Consider the following 8,924-nt stretch of genomic DNA (forward strand, 5'->3'; position numbering starts at 1 on the left):
AAACAATGATGGACAATGGACAACAATGGTGTGCAGGCATAGATTACTGTAGTAATGCAGAGGCCCATGGGCACAAAATCTTGGAGCCTCCCTCCCCCGGCTCACCACACACACACACACACACACACACATACGGGTTTATATGGTTTAGATAGACATTTTCTCGAAACCCGTCCGGTGGTGCTTTAGCTGGACTACCCTTTCCCGAGGTCCTAGAGGCTTGGGAGTTAAACTAAAGCACTGCAAAAAATCTGAAAAAAATTCACTTCAGAGTTCAGATACAACCTACACAACTCCATACACACCACCCTGATAGTATTGTGGTTTATGCAGACAACACAAATATGTGGCTTATAAGGTCATAATAAACATTATTAGGTCTTTAAAGGGCAATGATGTCACAATTTAAATGACTCCTCATTAACATAAATACACAAACCTGACAGCACACAACATTAACAGAACAGTCATTTTATTATCAATAAACTGCTCTTACATGGTAATACTGACCATGTATTTAATTTAACATATCAAATAGTGAAATAAACATCACTATAAAGTGTCAGAGAACTTAATCTAGAGCATAAACACAATAGAAATACAATAAAACAAACAAAAACAAACCTCACCCATAGTCAGTCACTTCGTCAACAAAAATCCAACCCACAGGCAACCAGCAGCCTGTCACACAAGAGCCATAACTCCCCCCCACCCACCCCCCCAAAAATAAAAAATAAATAAACTGAACTGAACTGAACTGAGCTATACTGCAAGAATATTTATATTTATTCTGACTTATAACGACCCATGTTGAACAGGTGGCATTATTGAATATATTAGGGCATCAACATAACCAAAACATCACTGAACCCTGTGGAACCCTATAGCTTCTCTTTCTGTGACTGTCTCTTTGTAGCTATTCCTCTGTTTCTGACAAAGTCCCTTATATTTTGCACTGTTCTTTGTGCTAATGCAGGGCCTTCTACCAGTTTGCAATGACTGCATTCATTTTTGGTGGCCAGTTTTCCTTTGCAAATGTGACCTCTGAAATGCCGCATTACTGCAGCAACCTCAGCCTTAGACCACACTTTCTTTGGCACTCTTCTGGACTCATGGTCTTGACCAGCATCTTGTCCTAGAAGATATACAAAGTAAAAGAAAAAACATTACACATACAAAACAATGTCTTGGCTGGTTGGATCAATCAAAAACAAAGTTCAACTAATGAACAGATTCCTGTTTACTTGTTTCTGTGATGAGCATTCTTGAATACTCAATTTTCAGTTGAGACCTGATTTAATATCACGAACAAAATTTGTCCAACTTTGATGAATCTTAATATTTGCCAAACGCCTCAAAACAGTTTCATCTGTGCTCAAAATCAAACAATGTTTTCAGATCAAACACACACCAGTCAAAATTGCAACACTACTGAGCATTAATTAAACACTATATCAGAAAATGGAAAACAGTGTTCAGGACATGTAGCTCCAAAAAAAGGTTTGTGTTTTCCAATATTTTCAACATTCATAACTCAATAACATGGTTTAGATATTTAAATTTGGATATTGCATACTGCAAGAATTACAGTCAGGGTTTTCCCTGCCATTATACGGCTTAGGCGCAGCGCCCAAGAATTTTTGCCTCCCGCCTAAGAGAAAAAATAGAGCAGGTGAGCAAAATTAATAAGAGCTGCACTGCGTCCCATTGATCTTTACACATTGCCGGGTATTTCCAAAAACGGACATTTCATCTTCTCTGTTTAAAAAAAACATGTTTACACCTATCTGTTTTCAGAAAAGTTTTCGTTCACCCGGCGTGTGTCTGGGTCTGTGTCTGTGTGTGTGACGTGCGTGCGTGTAACGGTGTTGGTGGGAAGGGTGGGGGGGATGGAGGGAGGCGAGTGCCGGTGCGAGCCACAACAACACAGACTGAAAAGCATTTAACGGTGTACCAAAAAACGTCTGTCATCAGAATACAACCAAGGAAGTCCTGGTGAGTAACAGCTAGGCAAATAATCGAAAATATATCGAAACCATCGGTTATGGTTACTTTCCCGTGCCATCTGCGTCTCTGACAGCGGCAGCTCCTCCACTGAGGAGAGGAACAGGCTGCTAACGTCGGTCAGCTACTGGTTGGTCCTTTCTATGGGGCACTACTTGCTTTATTCCGCTTTACTGTTAGTTATAAAACATGTAAATGCAATGTGAAATGTTAAAATATAAAAAGGTGTTGCTGGGTTAGTAAGTTTCTATAGTAGCCTATGCTGTTACTTCAGCTAGCATAGCTGCGGTCAAGTGAGGTGGGGAGCTAATGAAATGAGGGAGCGTGACAGAAAGCATAGATGTGCCCACACACCTCCACCCAACTCTATAACTCCACATTAGACCTCTCAATCTGAAACAGTGATGTTTAAAACACAGCAGCAATATTATGATCTGGTGATATGTCACAGAGAAGCAGGCAGAAACTTGAGGTGACCTGACAGCTACACAGGTTATGTTACTGTAAAGGGCAATACAAATATACCAAGTGAAAATGAATGATTATTTGAATTGGAATAATAATTGAATTTTAATTCATTTAAATGTAAACTTTTTTCTTTTTCCTGGTCAAAAGGAATTAGCAGTTTGAAAATGGTTTATTTACTTTTCATATTTAAAATAATAAAATAATTTAAGAAAAATAGAAGAGTCAAAATACACAAGTTAGAACTAGAACACACGGGGAGGCGGCATTCAGTTATTATGGCCCCCGATTGTGGAACAGCCTCCCGGAGAACCTCAGGGCTGCAGAGAATGTTGATGTTTTTAAAAAGAGGCTCAAGACCCATCTTTTTAATCAGGCTTTTAACTGACTCATTTAACTCTTTATAATTTTTTTTATTATTATTCTATTTTATATTAATTTTTAGTTTAGTTTATCCTGTTTTATTATTTTATTGTTTTACTTCAATGTTTTATTTCAGTGTTTTAGTCATTACTTATGGTCTATTTTACACATTCTATTGTTTTGTTTCCTCAGTTTTAGCTTCTATACCTTTTATCTTATTTTACTATTTTAGCCCCTCGATTTTCCAGTGTTTCCTCCTGGGGGCCTACCACGCTGGGAGTTGATTCTGGTCCACCGACAGGGGTGCTGTCCCGTGGAAGGCCCTGGCCCGGGTGGCTAGAGAGCTCTACACCTTGGTGTGGAGCCTCCTGTCTGCCTGGGCTGGGGGGGTCCCTGTGTCAGCGCCCCTGCAGTCATGGACCATGATTCCTCTCGGTGTGTGTGGCCCCCAAAGGTAGCTTCTTCCTCACCTCGGAGTTCGCTGCCCAGCCATGTCTCCTTTGCGACAGATAGTGTATGTGTGTGGGTACGTATGTTTGTCCATATGTCTAGGTATGTGCGTGTGTGTGTATGTATCCTCTGTGAGGCACTTTGTGTTACTGCAACGTATGAAAAGTGCCATATAAATAAAGTTGATTTGATTTGATTTGATATAGTGCATGGAAAATGTGTTCTTTCTTCAGTCAAAAACTCTGGAAGAGGCCATGAAGTCGGTGGTTCTACAGAAGCAATTCAGCCAGAAGAATTACGCTAAATGATCAAAAGGGGGCTGTGAATTGTGCAATTAAAGTGTAAATTACAACTGCTGCCCTCATTAACTTTATGCACATTTCATAAACTGTCCTCCTCTGTTGCTCACCCTGAGGTTTCTCCGATTTTTCCCTGTTAAAAGGGTTTTCTATGGAGTTTTTCCTCAGTCGATGTGAGGGTCTAAGGACAGAGGATGTTGTTATGATGTCATGTGAAGCCCTTTGAGACAAACTGTTTGTGAAAAACGGGCTATACAAATAAAATTGCCTTGCCTTGCCTAAAGCATAACTCACAGCTGACAGTTATAAAGCCCCATCACGGCACCTAATCATAACTTCCCAAACACTTAAATTTAGCAAACAGCATTTTATGAGATTGTACATGTTTCTTCAGTGATCTGTGCTGGATATAAGTTGAAAATGCAATTACATCGACTGTGTTCTGTCAAATAGCCTATTGTAAAGAAATATGTCCACCAAATATATGTAGTTTAATATATTTTCAGCAATAAATATTTAATATTTCAATTCGATTTCGAATTGTGTGGCCCTTCACTCACTTTATCCGAGTCAGTGTGGCCCTCTGGAAAAAATAATTGCCCACCCCTGGCCTATAATAATATCTGATAGCGTAAAGACGCCTGAGGTTTTTTCTAAGCGGAGGGAGAAACAATTATGCACAGCCTACAGAAGTTTCAACGTTCCTACAAGTAATGATTCTTATCAGTTCCACAATTCAGAGAGGATTTTTACTCATTTTTACTTTTAGAACTTTGCAAAACAATTGTGAACTGAAAACTGTGAACTAAGTGAGTGACAGAGAGGAGAGAGAGAGAACTGTTTTTTTCTGTCCCAAGCTGAACTGCTGTGTAAAGTAGGCTACTGTAGGGGGCAGGGCGGTCAGAGATCAATGGAGGTGCTAATGTTGCTCATTACTTTGAATAGAACAACCATTGGGCAAAATGTGGTTACTGTTCGACAGCGGATGCATTTTCCTCCGGCGATGCTCTGCTCCTCTACATTAAAAGCTTTACTGCATTGCCAAAGTATCGGATCGGGACTCGGGTTCGGCAGATACTCAAAATCAAATGACTCGGAGGCAAAAAAATCTGATCGGGACATCCCTAATTAATGTATTGAAAAGGAGCGAATGTCTGTCAAATATCCAACTTAAAACTAACTTCACTGCGGTCAACACAAACACATCTAGGAAGAGTCATGGGCTGAGAGACCGAGGCCTGTACTGTGAAGCCAGTTTAGTGGGTTAGCGAGGTATGTTGAGTCTAAAGCCAGGCTCTCCTGTACTACAAAGGTGGCTCTCTTTTAACCCGGCTAGATCTCCATGGTAACTTATGCTTGTTCAGAGTTTAATCATAAAACTGGCTATAACAGCGCCACTGTTTCACTATTTTAACTCATTTACAGCTGCGTCAGCTTTACTTTGAAAGTCCAGTGGATCTGGATCAGAACAGAGAGTTTGACCGGAGGGAGAGATCAGCTGATCCGCTGCTGTTGACTTTCTCTCTGAGCGTCTCTGCCTACAGATGTTCTCCTCACCCGTTGAGCCGAGTGTCAGGTTGTCATTATATATTAGACTATAGCACAGTACAGTATATATTTTATTTTATATACAGTCGTCAGCAGGATTTCCTCTACATGTAATTGATCGTGGCGCACTGCCACGGCAAAATAAAAGCTGCCACACGCGGCTCCTGCACAACATAGACCAAACGCCGAAACGATCGATGCAGGGCGCGAGGCGGCCGCGGAGGATTGGACACCGAAATGAAAATGCCCCCGCTTACAGCATGAACCAACCCCCCCCCCGTCGATCACACCACCCTCGCCGCCACTCTTTAAAAAAATCCTGGAGGAAACACTGGTCAGTCACAGTGTGGAAGTTTGTTACTATGGATGCTGTGTTGCTGTGTGGAGATTGTGAAATGCCGCTCCCCTCATCCTGCAACACTCCTGCCCCCCTCCTTCTCCCCCCTCTCAGCTCTCGGCATCTAGAGGACTCAAGATGGCATTTTTTTCTCGCAAGAGCTAAATTGGGTACTCCAATAGGGCTAAATAGAAGTGAATATTGCATATTATTTCTCAAAAATGTGGTTTTAAGACCCCTTCAACATCTGAAACAGATATAAATACCAGATGATGGATACTTAAACATAGTTTGTCTTTTTGTATTGCCTTTTTTGGATTTTATAGCTTGTTTCAATGTCTTTTTATATGTGTAAAGATGCGTTAATCAAACTTACTTTCAGGGAGAGGGGCAGTCTCATTCACTGCGGAGGTCACTGATGACACTGCTTCTGCAATACACATAAAAGTTTTTTTATGGAAAAAATATTTGATCAAAAACAACTGTAGAAGTAACTGAAGAAGTAACTTACCCAAATCTTCAGCATCATGGACCTGCTCCGTAGCTGTAGAGTCTGTTGCAGCATCCACAGCCTCACTAGTGTCACACTCTGTGAATGCTGTGCCATTGTCATCGGATTCATTGTCACTGTCCTTGGCCTCAGTGTCGCTTACTGCGATTTCACCTAGGGGATGGTGTTAGTAAAAGTCTTATGAATAGCACAAAACTAATTAAACTACAAACAAAGCAAAACTGGACTTAATGACATTCAAAATGTTTTAAAAGATATATATATATATATATAGAAGTATCATTCAATGCCACAGTTCTGTGACTGGCACCATGGTGTAACATGCCAACTTTGTGGCCATTGTTAACCTGACAATCTTGATTGATCGGTATCATGTGTTGACAAGACTTACTTAGCAACTTAGTGAAAAAACACTCAGAAAATATCAATAAGTGCTAATTTCTGCCCAAACCTTCAATTTCAATGTCATCCAAGGATTTCCCCTGCATGCTGGAAAGATGTCCTTTCTCCATTGATAAAAGCAGTTTAGAAATCTTGGCCAGCTGTGTTGTGGGAACTGGTAATCTGTAGAAGTCCCGGTGAACACGGATGTCATGTCCCAAGAAATGTGCGACCTGATCAAGTTCATTGTTTTTCAAATTAAGGACCTGAGAGAGTGTTGCAACATGTTTCCTAAGTTGCGTCGACCTGAGATGCTCAGGGTGCTTTGCTCCACACTGGCTTGCATGAACACGCAAACAGTCCTGCCCTCTGTAATGGGTCATTGATTTAGGTCTTGCAAACAGGAAGATATTTGTGGCACAAACACAACACTCAGTCCTTTGACTGGTCAGTAGTGAGAGAGAATCCACCATCCTTGGTGTGAGCAGAACTGCAACCTTTCTGCCCCTTTTCCCCATGATTTCGATTCGGCTGAAATAGTTGCAGAGCTTCTGTTCAGTCTTTGACAAACCCATGGCAACATCTTCATGGAGCTTTGTGTTGTCTCTTTCATGGAAACTTTTCAGGCGCATTTTTGAAACTTCCCCAGCTCGTCTTCGATTGAACACAATGATTTGTGCAAGTGTAACTTTTGCCAGTTGAGCATAGTTCTGAGTCGTGGCATTCTCCTTCAAGTTGCAAAAGGCACTTTCTGCAGATTTCTCAAGGTACTGGTGAAGAATGCGAACATCTTCAGTGAAGGGTAAAGTTGATGGCTTGTTGTACTTTGCATCACTGAGTGTGTTCAAGGCACTGTGAGACACCATCTCAGACCACTTGGAGGAGTACAACTTCTTAAATGTGTCAGTGGACTTGCTCAGTTCTTCGTTTTCTGCCATGAGGGCCCTACAATGGATAATGTCACAAATTTTGTGCAATGTATGCCCCAATTTCAATGCAAGGCTTGGTGTTCCATATAGGTGTTTTTCTTCATCAAAACCGGAAACTTTCTTTACAGCTTGCACAACCCTTTGGAAGTTAGCAGGTTTAACAGCCTCCTCCAGGTTATGTACTGAGAAGTCTGTGCGCAAACATAACAACAAACGCCCCACTTCATGAAGCTTCTGTCGCATGTATTCGTACTTCGTAGGGTCTTGTCCATGTCTGTTGAAGAGTGACTGGGCAAACTGAATAATAGACAGGTCATTTCTCACATCTGAGGCAACCTCATCCTGCTTCATTGCATTAAGGAGCTTCCAAACTCCAGCTGAGATCTGGTGACAAGATGCAGACTCTTGAGCAACAGCCAAACCCAGTACTTTGGTCCTCCCAGGTTCTTTTTCCAAATCTTCATCTTCATCTTCTGGCTTGCAGGGGCATCTCCGGACATGTCTCCAGAGCTCTTTCCGGAGGTACATCCCTTGACAGTACATACAGTGAACAAACTTTCCTGCCACTGCTTTAGCCTTTGGTTTTCTCTTTACTTTCAGTTGGCCTGTTCCACCTTGTAAAACAGCAGTGTTATGTCTAAAATTTCCCTTATTTCTCATTTTTTCTAACAATATTTTACGCTCCTTTGAGTGCTCAGGGAGGGAAAAAACATGTACAACTTCTGCATGTGTAGTGTGTGTCTTCAAGTGGCGAGAAATTTTGCTTTGTGGTTGACCACATATGTAACAGTAATTTTTAGTGCTCATAGTCAAATGTGTTGATTCTTGATTGTGAGGCTCTGCTTGCTCCTCTAGCCTTTTCTTCTTTTTCTTTGGTGAGGTTTTTAGAGAATTTGCTGAACCTGATGTTTCTTCAAGGGGCCGTAGACCTTTTGATGTACTGGTCACAACTGGGATGTCTGTGTCTGACCCATACGATGTCCCAGCATCAGGTGTGACTGGTTTTACTTGAATGCGTTCATCGTTAGACCGAATAGGTATGCAAGCTATACTTGTGTCTGAATCTTCATCATCATCATCTTGAAACTCTGAGTCTGGTATGTAATCCTCATCAGACTGGTCCTGATCATCATCATCAGGTATTGGATCCACATTGGAATGTGGTATGCTATCCTCATCTGACAGCAGTTCATCCTTAGAACCTTTAGAAAGCTGTTGCTCCTGAAATGGTGAGACAACACATTTTAGTTATGGACACTTTACATTTACTTAAAAATTCAAGACAACCTAAGTCGATACTTGCCTGTGATGGGTGGAGGAGGTTATCATTTGGAATTCGTCTGAAACAGGTTTTATGCCAGACACCTGAACAAACTGTAACACATTTTTAAAGTATTAATGTCTGTTGCTCGTCTGTTTACATTGTTCCTCTCCAAAAGTAATGATTTGAAACACACATAAACTGCAAAAATGTTTCATCCCAAGCATGACACTCTCACAGATTTTGTCAGTGCCAGTGAAGCAAAACGAACTGTGTAACAAGGATGAGTGGTTAATTATACAGTACATTAGAATACACAATAGAATACACAACATATACTAGGTACATGGTTAGGTACATCTAAATAAAACAAAAA

At 41.1% G+C, this 8,924-nt stretch overlaps 1 long non-coding RNA gene across 1 annotated transcript; it reads right to left on the minus strand.

The window, feature by feature from the left end:
- Window positions 1-796: 796 nt before the first annotated feature.
- Window positions 797-6,184, minus strand: LOC141006504 (uncharacterized). The gene is made up of 3 exons (XR_012179923.1): window positions 5,978-6,184; window positions 5,843-5,896; window positions 797-1,135 (listed from the first exon to the last, which is right to left on the minus strand). It is a non-coding gene; the product is annotated as an uncharacterized lncRNA (long non-coding RNA).
- Window positions 6,185-8,924: the final 2,740 nt, after the last annotated feature.

The sequence above is a fragment of the Pagrus major genome, chromosome 12 (genome assembly GCF_040436345.1).
Source record: "Pagrus major chromosome 12, Pma_NU_1.0".
Classification (NCBI taxonomy): Eukaryota; Metazoa; Chordata; class Actinopteri; order Spariformes; family Sparidae; genus Pagrus; species Pagrus major.